Consider the following 23315-nt stretch of genomic DNA (forward strand, 5'->3'; position numbering starts at 1 on the left):
CACCAAAATGCTGTTGTCGTGTAAATGAACTGCCAAAACATATTAAAAAGTCTTCTGTTTTTAGTTGGAAATGGTGTAAACCATGTAAACGGACCCTAAAAATCTATAATTTGTGTAAAATTGATGATCTTGCAAGAATCAGTAGAAAATAAATATCAAGTACAAATGTGATTCATTTGATACAAAAATGTATTGATAAAAAGGTTCAGTCTAATAAAAAGGGAGTATTTCAAAGATTTTTAATGAAATTAATAGTAAATCAAGTCTTCAATGTCATGTGTGTTGCTGCAATTCAAATTGCTCAATAAGTACAATTAACACCTGATGAAATTCACAAAGCTCTATCATTTTCTGAAATAGAAATTCATCATTATTATTTAACAGGATATAATGATCTAATATTTACCTACAGTTCGCTTAAATGTTTGAAAAGAGTTTGATTCTTAATACTCTTTCAAAAGGTTAGCTATGTGGAGGTTTATAGGTTATATAGTTACATTTAGATTAGTATAGATTATATGTTATATTGGTATATGTATATTTATGTAGTCTCCCTATCCTCTGCCTGCTCTGCATCCTCCTACACAGCCTCCACCCTCTCTCCTCAGTTAGACTGTTAAGTCTTCCGGGAGAGGGGTGTAACATCACGTGTAGTTTTGTTTTGGTTTCATTTTCTCTGTGTTCTGTTCCTGTTTTGCCTGTGTTCCCTTTGCTAGTTTGTTTCCATGGTGATTCATTGAGTTTGCACGTGTTTCTAAGTTACGTTAATCATTACCTGTCTACTTAAGCCCTGCGTTTCCTCAGTTTCTTTGCCCAGTATTGAGTGTTCTGTTTAAAGACTATTCTGATTTCCATTCCTTTGTTGTGCGCATTCAATAAAACAGCCAGACCGTTACACAGGTGTGGTTGATTAGCTTATTCTAAAACTACAAATAAAACAAATTTCTGAAAATAACAAATTTCTCATTATATCAGAAATATTGTCATGTATTCCCCATGGCTTGTCTGGACTTTTGTTGTATTTCCTGTCCTAGTGCCATGTTTTATAGTCCTTTGTAGTTTTTCTTGTTGATTAGTTCTTTGATTAGTTCTTTTTAAGCTGTGCGATTTTGGCAACGATTTGGCCGTCTGAGACAAATTTTGAGAATCCTAAAAGATTTCTATAATCATAGGCTAAAATCTGTAATCTTTGATCGCTAGTTTGACATGTTCCCTGACAGGCTATTAATTGCTGTTGCTATCAAAGTTTTCCTCCGACGAAATTCTGGCAGTGTCAGAAGATTTGACTCAAAGTCCTGTATGACTCCACATCAGCCGCTCTTTCAGGTTTCTCCTTACCAATAGCCTTACCATCATCAAGCTACACACAGTTGCTCAATGGAGCGTATCCTCAGGGAGGAGAAATAAATGAGTAAATGTGTTTTGTGTTACATTTTGAAGCTACGTTTGCACTGATGGCTCAGGTTTACATAATTATTTTTTGTTTTACATGTTCTGTTGGCTTGTTCTAAAAACAAGTGTTTGCCAATATGTTTGCACATAAAGTTTAGAAAATTAAACTACAATTTGATTGTAATCTACTGGAAATATGTGCAATAAACAATCTGTTTAAAAAAACAAACAAACAGTAAAAACATTGAAATTTACATAAAATTGAGCTGTGACCATTTTACAAAGTGTGACTTAAGTGTTACCCGCTCAATAAAAAAATAAATAAATTAAAGATGTCAAGGTGAAACATTACACAATTGTATATTCAGTAATTTTAACTGGTTGTGATTTATGTACTGCAAAATGCAAACTGTGAGGATGGTTCACAACATGCGTTCCTGCCATGGGACTGACCCTGAAGGGGAGATAAAATATGCCTTTAGAAAGGTCCATCTGATCTTTAGCAATTGCAGACCCATTTCTAGCTCAGGATGCAGGTACAGATTGGAGAGGTGTATCATTCCTCCACCCTCCAGGGATGATGTGGTGTTCTGTATCTTCTGTATCGGTAAGTGCCTGAGGGATGTATGTGTCCTGGGAATATTCTTGGATGTAATTGTGAAGGGCAAGAGCTGCCAGGGTAATCTTTGTCACTGCCACTTGATCCAGATGGATGGTAGAGGGGAATACTCGCCATCAGTTAGCCAGTATTCCAAAGGCATTTTCAATCACACATCTTGCTCATGACAACCTGTAGTTGTAAATGCGCTGGTCATGAGCAAGGTGTCTAGATGGATATTGCTTCATTACCTCTGTGCGAAGAGGGTACACTTCATCTGCAATGAACATGTATGGCATGTCAATATCTGTGCCTGGCAGTGGTTCAGCCGGAGAAACATTTAATTCCTTTTTGTCCATTGCCTCTTGGAGATCAGAGTGGGCAAAGAGGCCCCCATCAGACACTCTTCCCTGAGTGCCAACAGTAGCGTACAAAAATATATCTGTTAATCAACATCAGCCCTTTTTTGTTCTTTATTTTGCTCATACAAATTAGTGAATATATGTGAAATGGCTACATTACAGTCAAAGTAAAATTAATGTGACATGATGAAAGCTTTTGTTTTTCTTGATGCCTCAAGTTTAATCGGATTATACACAAATAACTTAAGTAATGAAGGGTTCATAAAGTCTTTCTGTAAACTGTTTTGTACATTAGGCCACTAAAATGTCTTACCTTCAGGTACTTTTCCTTAAGCACATGGTACAACACCTCACACGTCTCTTGAATAATGCTTGAAACAGTGCTTCTTCCCATTCTGTACTGAAAACTCAGTGAGGCAAATGATTCACCTGGTGATTACAAAAATGCATCATCAACTTTTATTTTTATAACGGTATGCACTTGAAAATTACCTTACCTGTGGACAAGAATCTAAGGCCTCGTTTACACTGCAGGTCTTGATGCCCAGTTCGGATTTGTTGCCTATTTTCTATTTTTTTGACCGTCCGTTTACACATTCTTTCAATTGTGACCCATATCCGATTCATGTGTTTACACCTGACATACTATCTGAAACATTGCGCATGCTTAAAGGGGGTTATTGTACAGATGGACGAATGCAAAATATGCAATATATGCAAAGTTTGCTAAACATCACCATCACAAATGAGCAAAAAATCAGAATTGGGTCACATTTCAAACTTTTCTATATTTTGGATGTAATTTGGAAAAAATACAAGATATGAACAAAGTAAAGTTTACTTACAGTGTATTTATTTAGGGACAGGATGTAAAACAGAAGCACAAAAGCCCAAAAGTTATAATTAGGATAACACAATTACCTCAAGTTCGCCCTGTAGAATTGGTAGTCCATAGAGTCCTCTTTTGCCCAGCCATGACTTGCTCCACACACGTCATCTTCGTTTTTTTTTTTTTTTTTTTTTTTAATGCCATTATCAAAATTAACGCAACAGACTGTTTTTGTTTGCTGTACGCCATTGTACAATTTCCTTGTGAATTCAGCTTACCGTCACCGAATGTGTCACAGATTGATGACGTAAAACTCAGACCGTGCGACTCTTCTTGGGTGCGTCAGTTTTTCGCGTCTGAGCGTCGTACAGTCTGACATAATGACATCTGAGATCCTACAGTATGACATGGCTTACAGCGGGGATCATGTTTGTACATTCTGACAAGCAACAATCGTAAAGGACTATTATAAATCGCACAGTGTGTACCCGACTTTAGATCTTGTTGTCAGTTTTGTTTGCCTTCCTTGACCGTGTCTGGATTTATCAATTTTGGATTTACTTTTATTGTGTTAGTTTGAATAAATGTTTGCTGCATCTGGATACTACCCTCATTCCTCTGAAACAGCTACTGTTCGAAATTTCCCCTAAGAAAAATAAGTTTATTCAAGTGTGCTATTAGTATACTTATTTTAAACTAAAAAATAAGAAAGTATACTTTCAGTCTACTTTTTATGTACTTCTCAGAAATATACTTCAAATTCCACTTAAAATTTTGACCACAAGAGGGCGCAGTTTCCAACAATAACAAAGGCGAAGCTTGATGACGCTATGAAGGAGGTGACGATGGGAGATGTTTTTAATGCGTTTTCACCATCTAGCAATGTATCTAAATGGAATTAATGAATCAATCGTTTTTGTATTACCTGTATGTCTGATCGTATTATTTTATGTCATCATAATTAATGAACTGCAAGGAACGTGAAATGTTATGCTATATTATCCCGTTACAACTTACAGCTATTTGTCATTAATTCATATCTATTAAAATCATCTTTACTGTAACTATTACGTTACTTGTACAATACATTTTTTTTTTATTTGCTTACCTGTCTATCAATACACTCGCGAGAGCAGAGTCTCTGTCAAGTCCAAGATTGTCGCGCAGCTCTCTCCATCTCGAAAACGCCTGGCCGATATTTATCCGGGTTTTATTCCTCCGTTTGTCACACAGTCTGCGTGTATCCGGATATGGACGCTTTCGTTTTGTTGGCACTTCAATACTCGCCAAAGAGTAATCATGATCCATAACAGCTATAAACATACAGTCTATGGCTATAACGCTATAACCATGTGATATTCCGGTGTGGTGGAATATCACATGGTCCACACCGGAAAAAAAGGATAGTGCGGACATTGCGTCACTGAGAGGCGACATTTCTTTTCCGGGACGGACAGTTATTTAAAATCGGAATTTCTCTGAAATAAAAAATCTTTGGAGACTTTTGAGATATTGTAAGTACACAACTGGAGGAAATATATCACACTGTGCAAGTTATTTTCGGAAATTTTATTATAAAATTGTTACATATTGGAGCTTTAAGTATACTTGACTTATACTGACAGAAAAGTCTAAGTATATTTGGCCTATATTTGTTTGAAAATATTGATATAAAACAGATATGTTTCTAATTCTGCGTATCTGAATTTTTGTGTAGGCTAGTCCACTGGTAGTGTACATAGGAATTTACTCTAATTCTACTTTTTCCCACCATTGACTGAATTTTCCAGCTATCCATGTTTTCACTGTTATACGATAGGGGGCGCACTAGATTCTTCTAGTGCAGAATCTCCGGATCAAAACACAGGAGAAGAAGAAGCTGAAACAAGTGATAGAAGATTGCTCACTCAAATGTAAAATAATAGCTGTGTCCCAAAGTGAAGGCTGCATCCTTCGAAGGACCCTGCCTACCCAGCCTTCCCAGCCTTCGAAGGACGCTCCGAGTCTAGCCTTCGTAGGATTTGTAATTGCCACCAGGTGTTCCCCATTATGCTGTCGCCTAGCAATGCTGCGACAGGAGAGCTGCCATCATACGCGGCATTTATTAAAAAAATATGGAGCAAGATTTCATCATTTTAATTTTTTTATTTTATGTTTTACTGGAGGAGATGGTGGGGATGTTTCATCCCCGGCGCCGCTGGGTGATGTATCTCCGGCTTTGTCAAGACCGTGGCCAGGTAAAGTAAACTACTTGGGTAAAGTTGGTTTTATATTCGCACATTCGCACTTTTTTGCTTAAAAACTGTCTCAATAACAAGCGCAATAAAGCACATTTTTGCAAAATAAAAGCAGCTACATGATCTTTAGGACAAAGATGGTGAACTACAACACTCTCCACAATCGATCAAAATGGGCAAATATTGTTTTATTGGCATACAAAGTTGCGAATGTCCACTGAATGTCCAATGTAGTGTGGTAAACAAGATAGAGACCGTCTAAAAAGTTCTATTTTTTTCATTGTGTGCAAACAGACAACTACATTTTTGCAAAGTACAGATATACCAGCAAATATCTCTCACATTATGTGTTCTAATGCTATTGATTGTACTTTAGCAACAATAAAAAGTGCATTATAATGATTGTATTTAGGAAACCTGCCTCACTATACATAATGTACATAAATATTTTTAGAATAAAATTACATTAATTCACCAAAAGGATTTTTTACTATCCGAAGGTTGTAGCATGTTCCTAGTGACCAGTCTGACTTACTACAGGTGAGATTTTGACAAAAAGTCCCTTACTGTACGTACAGTTGACAAATATGTTTTTTTAAAAATTACTGTAATTCACCCTAAGTATTTTTTCGTGTTCCAAAGGCTATAGTGCTTTCCTACGGACCAGACTGACTTACTACAGGTGAAATTTTGACAAAAAGTCCCTTACTTTACGTACAGTTGACAAATATGTTTTTTTAAAAATTACTGTAATTCACCCTAAGTATTTTTTCGTGTTCCAAAGGCTGTAGCATGTTCCTAGTGACCAGTCTGACTTACTACAGGTGAGATTTTGACAAAAAGTCCCTTACTGTACGTACAATTATCAAATAAGTTTATGAAAAAAATACTGTAATTCACCTAAATCATTTTTTCATGTTCCAAAGGCTGTAGTGCTTTCCTAGTGACCAGACTGACTTTGAAAATTTGACAATACCTCCCTTACTGTACATACAGCACACAAAAATTCATATGGAAAAATTACAGTAATTCACCTAAAGTATTTTTTCATGTTCCAAAGGTTATAGTATGTTCCTAGTGATCACTCTACTCAATTAACTTTGATAAATGTATTAGTTAAAAGTAGGTATTAGAATATATATATTTTTCCACCATACGCTCAAGAAGAGCTAACAGCCTGTCCATCCTCTCCCTGTTTCTCGAGCTCTCCTCTCCTCTGCCTCCCTTTGTAGTGCCATGTCCTCTCTAATGAGGTTCAGCATCTCCTCCTCATAGTCCCCGCTTTCTCCGTGCTGGTTCTCCTGCTGGTGGTGATGCAGGTGCTGCTGGTGCGGGTGATCCTGCATGTTGGCGAATACCTCACGCAGTGCTGAGCCAAATGTCACATTTGCAGCCTCTTCCATAACAGAATCTACTTCTTGGTCATTGTCAACAATGCCATGCGCAATGCAAGCTGCCAGATAGGTGTCCATGACCACATCTCCAACTCGTCGGAGGTCTTTGAAGCATGTTGGCCCTGGCACGCGGTACAAAAGGATGCAAAGATAGAATAGTTCAGCAGTGTGAGGGTTGAAGGCAATCATTGGAATTCGTCCAATGGCGTCAGCTATGCGGTCATCGTGAGAACTCAGTTCTTTTTTACGCAATTGAAATTTCTTTCGTGTGTATGTGAAGAGTTGAAACACATCTGGGTACACAATGTGTCGCATGTGTGGATGAAGAGACATTGCTTCAAAAAAGGCGGTCAGTGTGGTGGCAGGTGGCCCTGAGTCCAACAGGTTCTGGGCAGTGCCTTCATCATTGAACATGATGACCTGTTCATCCTCTAGATGAATTGCAAGCATCTTTACTGGTGGCTGTTTCTGCTGAATGGGGAAGTCGTATATGCGCCAGTATCCCTCAGATGCAGTGATGTAACGCCCTAACTCATAACGTGTCACCTCATCACGCCGTAGTATCTCACGGGTCTCATCATCAGGCACATCCAGTCTCACCATGCACTGATCAGTTCCCTTCTCCAAATATTTATATAGATATTTGACACGGGAGACAGCACACACAATTTCAACATTAATATGCGCATTGTATCGGAGCAGGATGTACGGATTGTATGGCACAACCCATGTATTATTGACAGGTACATTGACGCCACCTCTGATGGTCTTGATGATGGGAGAACCAGGTGCTCCTTCTGTTCGTCTTCGGTACAATGGGTAGGAGTTGTCTGAAAAGCTTGTGTTCTGTCTCAATTGTTTGGGATACTCTTTGGTGCACTTTTTGTCTTCCATGCAAGGGCTGGCACTGTTACATTGTCCACATGGACCGTGAATCATGTGTGATGTTACAATGCGATGTAGTTCCATATTTGTGTTTTTGTCAGGAATCTCTGCAGACACCACACGGTCAATATCGCTGGCGGTCCTGGGTTTGTCGCGGGCTACCATGGTCATGAGCATGTGTATATGTGGAAGATGCCTCTTTTGTGTTTCCTTCACCATCACATATGCATCAATGTGTCCCAAGATGTCACGCTTGACGAGGTCTGTGAGGAGTGCTTCCACCTTCATGTGAAATACTCGAGCAATGATGTCTGGTCTCTGATTGGTCTGTTGACCCTCAAAAAGTGATCCTGTGATTTCAGGCCGGTTCGGGTTGCAAGTGAAGGTGAGGAATAAGTCAGGTTTTCCTTTGATTCATACCAAGGCCATGGCATCTTGGAACTCCTTGGCGTACCATCGGGGTGATCCGTAAATTGTGGGTGGCAGGATGGTTAGGCGTCCAGGAATGATCTCAGAGTGACTATTCAGGGCATCAACAATGATTTTATACTTTTCAGCCTTGATAGACTTCTGGTTGTGGCGGATCCAGTTGAGGTGGTGTGACTCAATTTTTGCCATCATGTCACATACGTATTGCTGTGTCAGTCTCCCACCACGAAGCAGCAAATTGAAGTGTTGAGCAATGTCACGCACTTGAAGATGGTAACGGTAAAGCATGTTGGTGTGATACCTGCCAGATCAGTGTGGTATCCTTGGGAACCCTGAGGCAGAAGAAGAACATATGACAATGGGTCATATGCTGGATGCATGGCGTCGATTGTCTGAAGCCTTCCTCCTCTGAGATGAAGAGTGACAGCCAGTTTCCCAAACTGCTGTGTAGTTGTTACTCCTGGAGCAATGACAGCCACGTCACTATTCAGTGATGGAAGATTCACAGTGCCACGATGAAGGTCATGACGTCGTGTGTGAGCTGTTAGGACAATTTTCAATTCATTGGCATTGTCATTTTGGGTCACATAATGGCTGACTTAAACTGTTGCACGTATGGATTGCACATGTGAATGGCCTCTTGCGTCCTCAGTAAAAAATCTTCATTCAGATCACTGTTTGAGGCATGGGCTCGACAGTTTTCCAGCTCATGAGCAGGATCGTGGAAATAGATCTGAGCAAAGAGTGGTGTGCGACCTTGTTCAGGAAGGGGGCCGGCAATGTAATGATAAACTTTGCCTTGTATACGCACACACCTGGGTTGAAGCCAGGCATAGCTACCTCTTTAATACCAATACTTGCCATTGCCAGCGCATTGTTGTATTGTTTTGCTTGCTTCACAAAACTTTGATCAAGGAAAAGGTCCTTAATAGCATCTGGAGGCTGTGGTGGGATTGAGCCAGGCTTGGGATTTGTGGCATTATATGTAAGGTTAATCTTACCGGAGTTGCAACAGAATCCTTTTCTCTCCTCTTTCCATACATAGGCACCACAATGTGAGCATGTAGGACATTCAAACAGTGAGGTCTTGCTCAGCATGTGCCTATAATCACCATGAAGTTCCTCTTGGAAGAAGTCTGTATCGTCACACCAAGCAAAGTTGCGATTGTCTTTTCGTGCCTTTTCCAGACAGGCGAGACGCATCTTCTGATGGCACGTGGCATCCCTTGCTCGTCGTTCCTCTTGCAGCTGAGGGGTCTCCTCCTCTCTCAGAAGGTTGTGTCGTTGACAGTCATGCATCTGGCGATCCGCTCGTATCTCAGGTGTTTCCTTATCTCTCGTTAGCATGGTGAGCAGCGTCGCTTGCCAGCCGAGCACGGCGTTCGTCCTCTTCCTCAGTTTCACGGCGCCTTTCCTGACGTGCAGTGTTACTTGCCAGCCGAGCACGACGTTCGTCCTCTTCCTCTGCTTCACGGCGCCTTTCCTGACACGCAGCGTCACTTGCCAGCCGAGCACGGCGTTCGTCCTCTTCCTCAGCTTCACGGCGTCTTTCCTGACGTGCAGCGTTACTTGCCAGCCGAGCACGGTGTTCGTCCTCTTCCTCAGCTTCACGGCGCCTTTCCTGACGTGCAGCGTCACTTGCCAGCCGAGCACGGCGTTTGTCCTCTTCCTCAGCTTCACGGTGCCTTTCCTGACGTGCAGCGTCACTTGCCAGCCGAGCACAGCGTTCGTCCTCTTCCTCAGCTCCACGGTGCCTTTTCAGCGGTGCAGCGTTACTTGCCAGCCGAGCACGGCGTTCGTCCTCTTCCTCAGCTTCACGGCGCCTTTCTTGACGTGCAGCGTCACTTGCCAGCCGAGCATCTCGGGCTTCGACTGACTGAGCATTACGTGCATGACGCATTGCCTTGCGTATCCTCTCTCTGTTGGTACGACTATCTTTCGTCATCTTAGCATCAGCAAAGGTGGTGTAACAGTAGGTCACAATCAGGTGGTCTGCAAAAGATCAGATGCCCAGGATATGGGCAGAAATGTGGTATGAATATAATTAATTTGGCTCCTGTTCATAACTAATAGTTCATTTGAATTATCATAACTAATAGTTCATTTGAATTATAATAATTTATGCACATCAATGCACAGCCACAGAGACGGAAGAGAGTGATCATGAACAATAAGGCTGCGTGGCGTGAGCATGGCGTCTGCGTGGCGTTTTCTATGTCTTTGCACAGAAGCGTGTCTGATGCGGTGCTGCTGCTGCTAGGTGACGTACAATGAGGGCTATTTCGGGATTTGGTCGAAATATAGGGAGAGAGTTGTGGAGGCCTATAATTCATGTTAAACATAAATATATAGCCTACTGATACAGCAAAGACTACGTCGGCAGTATTGGCAAAATAGTCTACAGAATATTTCATTCTGTATTGACAGGTGCTATATTTGAATATCAATAATTATTATTATATATATTTTTAAATTACAACTATTTCTGAATTTATGTCAAAACCTCCAAAAATCAAAATGTCATTTATTAATTATATAATATTATTTATTATTATTATTATTAGTATTATTATTTATTGTGTCAAAATGACATCTAAACATATTTTTTCCTGGAAACGCTTCCAACACGCTTGCATGTCGCGTGAAAAATAGGCGTCGGTTCTATTTCTAGCATGCACGTGTTTTCGGCGAGACACGCAGGCAGTGTGCAAGCTCTAACCTGTTAACATAGGAGCCGAAATAAAAACGGACACGCCAGGCCGGCGACACACTGGCTGCGTGACGTGAGCGTGGCGTTTTCTGTCTTTGCACACCAGAAACGTGTCTGACGTGACAAGCCTCATTGGTGATATATTCGACAGATGGCTAGAGAGTTGTGGAAGGCCTATACTTCATGTTAAACATAAATATATAGCAGCAAAGACAACGTCGGCATTGACGGCAAAATAGGCTACAGAATATTTCGTTCTGTATTGACAGGTGCAATATTTTGAAAATCAATAATATTTTTTTGCATCTGTCTTGAGCCGCGTCCGAGACGCGAGTAGCTCACGCAGGCAGTGTGCAAACTCTAACTTCACCAGGGCTGGACTGGGACAAAAAATCGGCCCGGGCATTTTGACTAGAGACCGGCCCACCAGGTATTATTGGCAAAGCCATAAAGCCTTTGAATGAAAACAAATGCTGTTCTGACAGTGATGTACACTGTCTTGTTGGTATATATGTATCAATCTAATAAACTCAAACCTACACCATCCTCCCTATTCTGGTATTCTAAACAGTACTTAGCGGAAAACAAAAGACTGCTTGGTCGAGTTAACCTCCTGAACTATCTACAACACATGGTGGAAACCTGAAATTAAGACAGAGAAGACTAGAGGTGAGACATGATCATTAATGAATATTAAAATTAATAAATGACAGATTTAGTGATTTTTCATAAACTATTTATTTACCACATCAACAAACAGCATGGCAGCACAAAATATTTTTTTTTAACATGGCAGCCTTTAAAAAGTGAAAGGAGACATAGAAAGAAAGGTGAGAAAGAATAACACTTAATTGACTTTTTGATTGCATTTTACACACAGTACTGGTACAGTATCTAGAAAATGTTGGAAAAAACTGACATCATATACAGTACTTCTTAAGAAATTATGATGGGACCCTGAAAAACAGGATACAAGTGAAAGGAGAGAGAAGGGTGAGAAAGAATGGCATTTGTTGGACTTCCTCATATGATCACAGTACTTGTATCTTTATTCCACAAAAATAGCTGAATCATATACAGTAGTACTTACGTAGGAACTTAAAAAGTTGCATAGTCTAGAGAACCTCTTAAAGTATGAATAGACCCTGAAAAACAGGACAGAAAGCAACAACGATTAGATAAATAATAAAATCTATTAAGGACAGATTGTGATTGAATTGTATCACCAAAGACTATTTACTCACTGCATCAATAAAAAGTCACCCACAACACTTCCACAGCAGCAACACTGAACATATCTTAACATATGGAAACCTTTAAGAAGTGAAAGGACAGACAGCGAAGGGTGAGAAAGACTTGCACTTAATGGATTTTTTCAGACGATGACAGTACTGGTATGCTTACTCTAGAGAAATGGTTGAATCATATTTTATATAGTACTTACTTAAAATGAACCCACTTCAGGCTTCCAAAATTGACTGACAGTCTGAAACGAAACAATGACAGATTAAGGCTGTAAGAAAACATGTTTATAAATGCCTAATACCCAATCTCATATTTATTCTATCTACTGTCTTATGCATTAAAACCTATTAAGATGGACACATTCTAAGCATTTTCTGAGCACGTGACTTGAAGATAGATACTAAACCTATTCATTTGACTGTACTTTTAGGCAATAACAATAAAGTTGAATTTAATCTTAACTGATACATAATAATAATACATAATACATTTCTCCGTGAAAGCAGCAGCAGCACGAGGTCCCAGTCCAACTCTCTCTCTCTCAATCCCGCCGGCTTATATCCGGTCTCTCCACGCCAATTACTGCAATCAGACACAGGTGTTCATCATCTGCACTTGACCTACTTACCGCTCGGCTCCCTCCTCTCTCTCCTGCTACAGACTTCGCAAAACCACGCCCCCCTCGCTACATACCCCCACCGCCCGACTCAGGCCGGGGAGCCATCCGGCCTGCAGCCTCCCCCCGCCTCCTCCTGGAGAGGAAGTCGGCTACAGCCATCTGTGCACCCGGCCTGTGGATCACCTGGAACTTAAAAGGCTGTAAAGCTAGATACCAACGAGTGATCCGCGCGTTGGTATCCTTCATGCGGTGGAGCCACTGCAGGGGAGCGTGGTCCGAACAGAGGGTGAACTCCCGCCCCAGGAGGTAATAGCGGAGGGTGAGAACGGCCCATCTGATGGCCAAACACTCCTTCTCTATGGTGCTGTACATCGTCTCTCTCTTAGAGAGCTTTTGACTGATGTACAGCACCGGCCGCTCTTCACCCTCCACCTCCTGGGACAGGACCGCGCCCATCCCTCTGTCCGACGCGTCCGTCTGTAGGATAAAGGGGAGAGAAAAGTCAGGAGCATGCAAGAGCGGTCCGCCACACAGAGCAGCCTTTATCTGAGTAAAAGCCTGCTGGCACTGCTCCGTCCACTGAACCGTATCTGGCACTTCCTTTTTAGTTAGATCAGTCAGCGGGCTAGCGAGGTCCGAATAATTAGGTACAAACCTTCTGTAATATCCCGCCAGCCCCAGGAACTGTCTAACCTCCTTTTTGGTGGACTCTCCTTGGACAGGTCGCAACTGCTGCTGTCTTGTCAATTTGGGGACGCACCTGTCCATGACCTAAGTGGAAGCCCAGATACCTAACTTCCACACGCCCAACTGTGCACACTTCTTCGGGTTGGCCGTGAGCCAAGCTCTCCTCAGCGTCTTCAGGACAACTTGCAGCATGCGGCCGGAGAATTCTGTCCATCAGACGCTGAAAGGTCGCTGGAGCCCCGAACAAGCCGAAAGGAAGAGTAACAAATTGGTGTAATCCAAACGGCGTTGTGAAAGCTGTTTTTTCTTTGGACATAGGAGATAAGGGGATCTGCCAATATCCCTTTGTTAAGTCCAGTGTCGAGTAAAATCGAGCAGTACCTAGCCGATCAAGCAATTCGTCAACCCTTGGCATTGGATAAGCGTCGAATTTCGACACAGCATTCACCTTACGATAGTCCACACAGAACCGGACCGAGCCGTCGGTTTTAGGCACTAAAACTATCGGGCTCGCCCAGTCACTGTTGGGACTCTTCTATTACTCCCATGTCTAGCATTGCCTCTAATTCGCTTTGAACTTTTAGGTACCAATAATTGAGTTGTATCCTGTTTTGATTGGGCGTCTTGGGTCACCCGATACAACTTATCCTTTATAATTGTAAAATAAGGATAGGAGAGCGGTTGGTCAGGGTGGAGAAGCTGGCCGTCGATAGAGCGAACCTGATCAAAGGCATGTTTCAGCGTTTCATCCTGAGACTGCTCCAGGGGAAAATCATCGCACTCAGTAAGGATGGTTCTTTCCAGAGCGCTCTGTTCCCCTGAACCAGTTCCCAGAGATCCCGACTCAGCTTCGCCCACCTGAGCAACCGCCTCCTTCCTCTTGTCTCTTTCTGCCCAAGAGGCATCCGCACACAAAAACCCCAATAATTAATTAAATGCTGGCCAATTGGTCCCCAAAATTAGCGGATGCCGGAGGTGCGGATTAATTGCCACCTCTACTCTATGCTTTTGTCCCCTGAATTGAATTTCCACAGGCATTATCGGATAATTCATCACCTCCCCGTGCACACACCGAACTTTAACCATGCGGCTATTATCCAATGCCATAGGTTGAATCAGGCTTTGATGGATGGAGGTTTGGTTACAACCTGAATCCACCAAAGCCTGATATGTACCCCCTTGATACTTACTGGTATCTGGTACAGGCCAGCCTGATCGGGGGCAGCTTGTGGCGCGTCGGGGACCCGGATCAGCGTCCCCACCTCCATCACCGGACACCGATCAATAAAGTGGCCCGGGTCCCCGCAGCGCCAACAAGCCGGCCCAGACTTCCCCACCGCCCTGGTGGCAGGAAGCGGGTCAAGAGATTGGCGTGGAGAGAGCGGGGGTGTAGCCGGTGAGGTAAAGAGACCGCTAGTCGAGCCCCCTCCCCTGGGAGGGGCCCTGGGCGTTGTCACCGGCTCTGCAGGGGTCCCCGGTCTCCACCTTGGCGCTGGCCTGGGCGGAAGCCCCACACGAGACCTGGGAGGAGGGACAGGCTTAGGGAGGGGACAAGAGAGAGAGGGAGAAGAGAGAGAGAGAGAGAAGCAGGGGTAGGGGTTCGCCGACCCCTGGGCACGCCACCATCTGATCCTCCGCCAGCTGGATGGCCTGGTTCAGCGCGTCACAAACTTGAGGATAGCCAGCATTTTTGTATAGACCAAAAGGAGGTGGAAAGGGCCTTTTCTTCAGTTAGAGTAAATAAGAGTTATGGGCCTGATAATATCTGTGGTCGGGTACTCAAGTCTTGTGCAAAAGAGTTGAGTCCTGTATTTCAGTATATTTTTAATGAGTCCTTGAGAGTACAGCATGTTCCAAAGGTGTGGAAGGATGCAATGATTGTCCCAGTTCCGAAAGCTAGTTGTCCAAAGACATTAAATGATTTAAGACCAGTGGCTCTTACATCTATTTGAATGAAAATTTTTGAAATATTTGTGAGATCTGAAATATAAAGACGACTGAGTGTTTATTAGACCCAATGCAGTTCGCTTATAGATCAAAAAGAGGTGTAGAGGATGCAACGGTCACCTTGATACATCCGCTTTTGAAACATCTGGAGGGGAAAGGGGTCTCATGCAAGGCTTCTATTTGTAGATTTTTCCTCTGCGTTTAATACAATTCAACCTCACATCCTAGTAAGTAGACTTTTAGAACAGTTCAAGCTGAGTAATAATTTAGTCGGATGGATTTTAGATTTTTTAACTCGGAGAACACAAAGAGTAAAAATAAATAACACAATTTCTGCACAGGTTACTTCCTCCACTGGTTCACCACAAGGATGTGTACTTTCTCCACTACTGTTTATTCTTTACACAAATATGTGCCAAAGTCATTTGGAAAATCGTGTTGTTTTGAAGTACGCAGACGATACTGTAATTGTCAGTTTGCTTCAGAATAATGAGAATAGTCATGGACCTATTATTAATGACTTTGTTGAGTGGTGTGAGGAGTCTCACCTTCATTTAAATATACTGAAGACCAAGGATATGGTTATTGATTTCAGAAAGAATGTCTATATGCATGAAGTCACGTGCATTAAGGGTGAAACAGTGGAGTGTGTGCAGTCTTACAAATATCTTGGGACAATCATTGATTCAAAGTTGAGTTTTGAAGCCAACTGTGTAACGGTGTGTAAAAAGGGGCATCAACGTCTGTTCTTTTTAAGGAAACTGTGTAAATTTCAAATTGAGAAAACACTGTTGAGTATGTTTTATCATGCTTTTATTGAATCCGTACTTTCTTTTTCTCTGGTATCTTGGTGCGGGAACTTAACTTTAAAGAGCCGGAACTCTATCAACCAGATCGTGAAATGGTCCAGTAGGTTGATTGGCGAACCACTACTGAACCCAGCCTCGCTGTATACCAGGCAGATACAGCGCATGGGTATTTCAATTCTGAGTGACCAGCTGCATCCGCTGTATTATGAGTTCTAGTGTCTGCCGTCCAATCGACGGTTTAGAGTACTGCGGTGTACAACCAAATGATACAAAAACAGCTTTGTTCCAGTAGTGATTAATTTTATGAATAGTACTAAGGTGGAGTAAATTGTTTTAGTGTGATTTTAGTGTCTTGTTCTGTTTGTATGGTGTTTATCGTTTATATGTTTGAGAAACTGCCTAAACTTGTTCTCTGGAACTTAATTTACCTACGGGTACAAATAAAGGAACTCTGACTCTGACTCTGATCCCAGCTCTCTGGACATCACTAGTGATGCTCTCTTGAATGAGATGGCCAATTGCATCAATCACTGAGTTGACAGTTGTTTTGGAGAGTAGGGTGATGAGAGACCCTCTACCTCTTGATCCACTGGACTGATGCAACTTCTTGCTTTTCTCAATGCAGTCATTCAAATGTTCTCTAAGGCACAGATCATACTTGCCTAATAACACAATCAGTTCCAGAAAGTTACCATGATCGATAGTGTTATCACCCAAAGTGTATGCAGCCTCATTCTCCACATGATGTTGCATTAACAAAGTTCGGGAGGAGCACGTTCAAATAATCAATCAATCAATCAATCAACTCATCAAACAATTACCATGTCTACCCTATCAGCATGAGAGGAAGCATATATATATATATATATTCACTCTGTCAACTCACCTAACTTCCTTGACAGTTTTCAGCGTCCCTCCACCACCCCGACTCCTCACTCTTGGCTTGTTCTTTCACAGCCAGGAATACGGGGGGAGTACTCTGGGTTCGGGCCGAATACCGAGCCCGGAGCCCTCTCCTCGGACAGCACGCCAAATACGCATTTATTCTATCTGACTTATTTGTAAGTGTGAACTCGTGAAATGCCTATAGCTGAGTCCCCTCTTCCCTAGTACTTTGACCACGTCCAATATACGCTCCAAAACTTGCCGTCTCTTTTTCACTTGTGCTCTGTGAGCTGACAACTGACTGCCAGCAAACAAGCTGCTGATGTTGCCTTTTGAGCACCTTAAGAAAAAAGCTTCAGCACTGGTCTGGTGTGTAGTGCTCTTTTCATGCTCCTCTGTGTGCAGATGTACATGTCGCCAGTCACTCATGCCTGTTATAAATGCGCTGGTGTCAGTCTGCTGTAGCATATATGGGCTATGAATCATTCGTTCGTTGGTCCTGAATTAACAAATTCGGACTCTCTGTGTTTTCTAAGCACATTCCTTCCCAAAACGTTCTTTGCTAAGCTTACTAAAGCTTGTAACCTCCTGACTCCCAAATACAAATCATACGCCGGCTCCAGAGAGACTGGAGCAAATGGACTTTTACGACACTAATTGCACCTCAGAGACACTCCAGAACCTGAAACTAACATTCCTCTCTGCACCAAAGAGATAACGAAACTTTCTCCTGCTACGTGACATCATACCCCCACACACACACAAACATCCCTTTGTGTTGGAATTAGGATAGAATATCCTTTAATATATGTACAATTACATTATGCATGTGTGATTAGTTTTTGCTTTATAATAGAGGTGTGGTTTTGCTAGGGTATAGTTTTGAATTCTAAATGGTCCCTGAAAGAAGGTTCCTCAAAAGTGTCTTGTAACCCGACCTCGACCTGGTCATAAACTTTATGACTCCAAAGCTGCAGCTCATCCAGTTCCTCTGCAAGCCAACGTTCCAACACATTAACACACACACACACACACACACACACACACACACACACACACACACACACACCATTCATGGAACTTTTCAGAGAAAAGTACCTCTAAAATGCTTGATATGTATTCCTTTGTTTCTCAGGTGTCTTCACATGCCATAATGGAAATACTGACAATTTTATTGTGTGTTAATCAAACTTTAATTGTGTGTATTTCTGCATATCTCATGTAACTTTGCATTTCTATAACCTTCATGTGATGTGTCTGATATCTCTGTAATGCTCTCAATCTAACGGAGTTGAATTTCGATAACCAACTGCAGTAATTTGTATCATTTGACACATTTCATATGTCTTGAGCAAATCTTCTTAATTTCATCTCCTCATGACACATTCAAGTGGGCGTGTCTAAACAGGACAAAGGAAAAATCTTCCCGCCCGAGATGCTCTAAGATGATTGGTTCACGCACGCGAAGGAGGCGTGAACCCAGCTTCTCCATAAGAGACTGACACCGAAGTTTCTCGGAGAGCACTTTTTTTCGGTGAGAGGTTTTCTGGGTCCATGGCTCCTTCGGGAGCTTTTCTCCGTTTCTCAATTCTTTTTCTTTAAGTCTTTTCTTTATTTTCGTCTTCGGACTCAGCGAAGCAAATGCAGCAAGCAACTTCAACTCAAAGAAAAAGACTCTTTTGAAAATCCCACGACCGCGCTCACCGGAAGACACGAGAGCGCGAGCCCTGTTTTCTTAAGGAAACACACGCACGACTCTGCGTTTTTCAGCAACAAAGAGAACCATTTTGCAAGATAAGTTTATTGAACTTTTAATGTAATCTGATTTCTTGTTGTCTCTCAAAGGTTACCTGGTCTGTGATTTTGCCTAACTGTGATCTTTCTTTGATCGCACATGTTAGTTTCACTTTCTCTCATCTCTCTCATTTTCCAGTCTCATCTCTCTCATTGTCCGATCTCTCTCTCTCTCTCTCTCTCTCTCTCTCTCATTTTCGTTATTCGTTTAGTCTTGTATTTGTTTACGTGTTCTGTATATACATACATATTTACTCTGTGTGAATCGTAGTTATGTATTCATTAGTTCAATTATTAAATTCCATATATTCCTGATTGTCTCAATGCTCATTTAACAAAGTCAATGAAAATGTTCGATCTTAAGCTACAAAGCTGATTGGTTACTTTTCAGTAACCTAAAATTTTATAAGAACAAAAAGAATGGTTTCATGGCCAGAAGCTATTCCTTTTTGAAGTGATAACTTTATTGAGAAATTAAGTTAATCTTACGGCCGTTTTGCTGGACAAACAACCGTTTGATGATTACATTAATTTCCATTAAGGGTTATCTCATAATCGATCTGAAATAGGATTATTGATATATGAATGAGGAATTATAATTCGTTGTGATTGATTATTCATATACAAATCGATCTATTTTTCAACTTCGAATAAATTAATGTAACTGTAATATGCAAAATATTAATCATATTCATGATTAATTATTAAAATTCCCTATAGATCATTTGAGCTAATGTTAAATGTACTAATGCCAGTGCGGTTACACTGCCTTGTAAATGCCAGACACACAAAGCAGAGCAATAAATGGCGTTCTTTGCAATAAGTAAGCCACTTCCTGCTGGTGCCATCTTTACGGCTGAACACCCTCATCACAACTGCATTGCTGGTGTTCTGCTGTGGGTGGTAATCTAAGAATGCCTGTAATATGGCGGGTTCAGGGCGAGCAAAGTAATCTATGCCCTGGCTCTCACTCTCCTGCTCTTCCAACTCTTTCTCTTGCTCAATCTCTTTCTCTTGCTCCATTTCTCTCTCCTGCTCTTGCATCTCTCTCTCCTGCTCTTGCATTTCTCTCTCTTCTTGCTCCATCTCTCTCTCCTGCTCTTGCATCGCTCACTCCTGCTCTTCCAACTCTCTTTCTTGCTCAATCTCTTTCTCTTGTTCCATTTCTCTCTCCTGCTCTTGCATCTCTCTCTCCTGCTCTTGCATTTCTCTCTCTTCTTGCTCCATCTCTCTCTCCTGCTCTTGCATCGCTCGCTCCTGCTCTTCCAACTCTCTCTCTTGCTTAATCTCTTTCTCTTGCTCCATTTCTCTCTCCTGCTCTTGCATCTCTCTCTCCTGCTCTTCTGTCTCCTCTGTCACAGACTTCTCCACTTGTGATGATGGATCAACCTGGTGTAACATGTAAGGATTGGCACAATTTGTTGAGATTTTGAGGAGTTCCTCAATAACAAGGTGACCAAAGAGTGCATTACAATAATCAGTGATAAAATTGCCTAATTACTGTTTAATAATATCAAACATAAATAAAATATAATTAATATTATCAATATAACAATAATGTACTAAATGCAATATGTTTATTTTTAACCTTTAACTATTAAAGGTTACAAGTAGGGTGGCCCCATACCATATAGTATGGGGTATAGTTATAACATCAAGGTCCAAAAATATTTAAAATTGTTTGGAAACATGCAGACACTAAATAATAACATGGCGGCGCACAACAGTGCAGCGGCTTCTCAAGCTCCCGGTATCAAACCTTATTATCATAATTATTATTATTATTATCATTATTATTATAATACCGGGACCTGAGTCTTAATTTCGTACCAAGAACATGCAAAGGTTCTTTGTATCCTTGTAAAATACAGGCAATTATCATTCACAAGAATTTGCTGATATATTTTAGCATTAAAAAGAATAAAATAAAAACACAACTTATCAATAAAAAATATATTTATGTATAAAAGACAAAAACATTAAAGTAGTTAAAAATCCAAGAAACTTTTATGTTAATGTGCAGCATCGCATCTCCTGGTGAATCCTAATTTGAATCTATCTAAATTATATCTACAAGCGTAGAGGGTGTATGATGAATTCTAGTCAAATCATTTGGTTTCATCAGTTGGTTTCTGCGTAGTGCACTATATCAATAATGAACACTCAAATATTAAACAACCTATTCAATAATTACATATACCTAACTAATAGGGTTGCCAACTCCCAGAAAAAAAAAAAAAAAAAAAAAATAGGGAACCACCCCCCACCTCATGATGCTTAATCGACGTAATCGACTTTAATTTAATGCATGTGTAAAACAAATGCACAGAAATCAATTATTTTTCTACAATAATTAAACAGATTCAACATCTTTCTTCGACAGAATTTCAGACTGCACAGATGGTACCTTCCCAAAGGAAAAAGTACTATAGCTTACTGGGGTATATATTAGACTTAATATTTACTATAAACGATAATGGATTTCTATACATTTAACATCAGATGACCACTTTGGTTGTAAGATTCAGATAATTATTTAAAAGTTAGACATTTAAAATGAGAATAAGAAAGAAAAGTATTTATTTGTGCCCCCCTTTCCCTGTTAATGCCCTACCTGGCCCCCTGGCAAAACTTTGCTAGACCCGCCCCTGCACAGTTACCAGCTGTCAGCTATGTAGAAAAGGATCCTGGTGTTATTTGTCTCTCAGAAACAGTTCATAACTTCCCTTCAACTCATTCATGTCACCTAAAAGATAAACCTGTTTCTCCATCACCTGTTCAGCTCTGATGATTCAGTAAGGACATCTCCTGGTTTCACCTTCATGTTTCTCTCTCACCAGATATCCAAACCGATCATGACCAGAAGCTTTTACGGCTGATGCTCCAGCAAACAGATGATAAACCGATCAGCTGATCAACAGGAGAAGGAGGGGGAGAGAATGAGAGAAGCCGAGGCAGCTGCGCAGCATAAAGACACAGGATAACTCCAGCTTTGTGTCTTTTTTTCATTCAAGCTGAAATACAGGACAAATCACGTTCCTTTTCACCTCAATACGTAACGCGTAATATTTTCTCTGAATACGGGACGATTACGTTTTTTACGGGACATTTGGCAACCCATACTAACTCTCAGTAACATCATAGCACCAGTAGTATAGAAACTCTGTCATGCTAACTAGTACACAGTAGGAGTTATTGTAACTGACTGTAAAAAGTTAGCAAGCACAACGAAAATAAGCTACACCTAAACTTGGTTTATAACCTGACCCAGATAGACTGCAGCCTCTAACTTCTTACCTCAAGTTCAGTTCTGCCACTTGGACCGGCGGCCGCCTCGGGTCTCTCCTCCTCCTGCCTCCCCTTTCCCTCTTCAACTTGCTGGCCTCCATCACTTGCTAATTTTACTTAAGTGGAAGCTCCACTATAGCCACCAAACAACTGTGATATTTTAGCACATTTGGCAGCATCTGCCTAAAGGGCTAGTTTCTTTTTGGCCCTAATTTTTTCGGCTCCTTTTCGGTGCATCTGACCTCCTCGGCTGTAATTGGTCCAGCCCAGAGTCGATCATGACCAGTTGGCCAATCCACCACCTTTAATAGTTTATACCGTTGCAAAAAACAACAACAACAACAAAAAAAAAACATCGGCCCACAAAAGACGAAAAATCACCATCGGCCCACCGGGCAAATGCCCGGTATGCCCTATGGCCAGTCCAGCCCTGCTGTTCACATGGGAGCCGAAATAAAAATGGACACACCACGCAGCTGAGCTGATGGAGATTTGCCGTTCGATCGGTAAGAGGATAGTTAACCTCGTTTAAGCCTGCATAGCCTATAGACCATTTCAAGGACGTAAACAATAACATTCCGTTGGAATGCTACTGCGCATGTCTGGCCCTGAAGCATTTCCGGTGGCGGCGTTTTTAAATCTCAGGTCTGTGAAAACAAGTGCGTAACTTTTACGTCTAGCGAAAAGGCAACAGTTAAAGTATTTCCAAAAACTGAAAATAAACGATGATTGGAATTACCGGACCCTTTAAATAAGACTTTGATGCGTATACTTTTTACACAGAACAACGTTTGCCTGAGTAGTCCGATTGGGTGTTGCGGCTGCTTGCGTGTAACGTTACACGAGAGATGCGATAAAAGCCTATCGCAGTCTGGATACTTACAATTAATTTCTTATCAGAAAGGTTGGGAACATTCGTTCCTAAAATGTTGATGACATCTGTCTTGTGTTTGGTGAAGATGAAGCAAGTCAAACAGCGTCAAAAACGTACTTATCATGGTTTGTCCGGGGAGGTTACGAGTGGGCATTTCACTTGCATTTGTTGGCATATCTACGCAAATATTCATATTTATTTGTACAGCGCTATTCAAAATACGTATCGTTTCAGAGCAGCTTTACAGAACATGCATGTATATTACAACGATAAATGTACGCTAGTAAACGGACTTCAGTAAAAATCGCTTTAAGTTATGCCAGTACTCATT

The sequence above is a fragment of the Abramis brama genome (genome assembly GCF_963993115.1).
Source record: "Abramis brama genome assembly, chromosome: 4".
Taxonomy (NCBI): Eukaryota; Metazoa; Chordata; class Actinopteri; order Cypriniformes; family Leuciscidae; genus Abramis; species Abramis brama.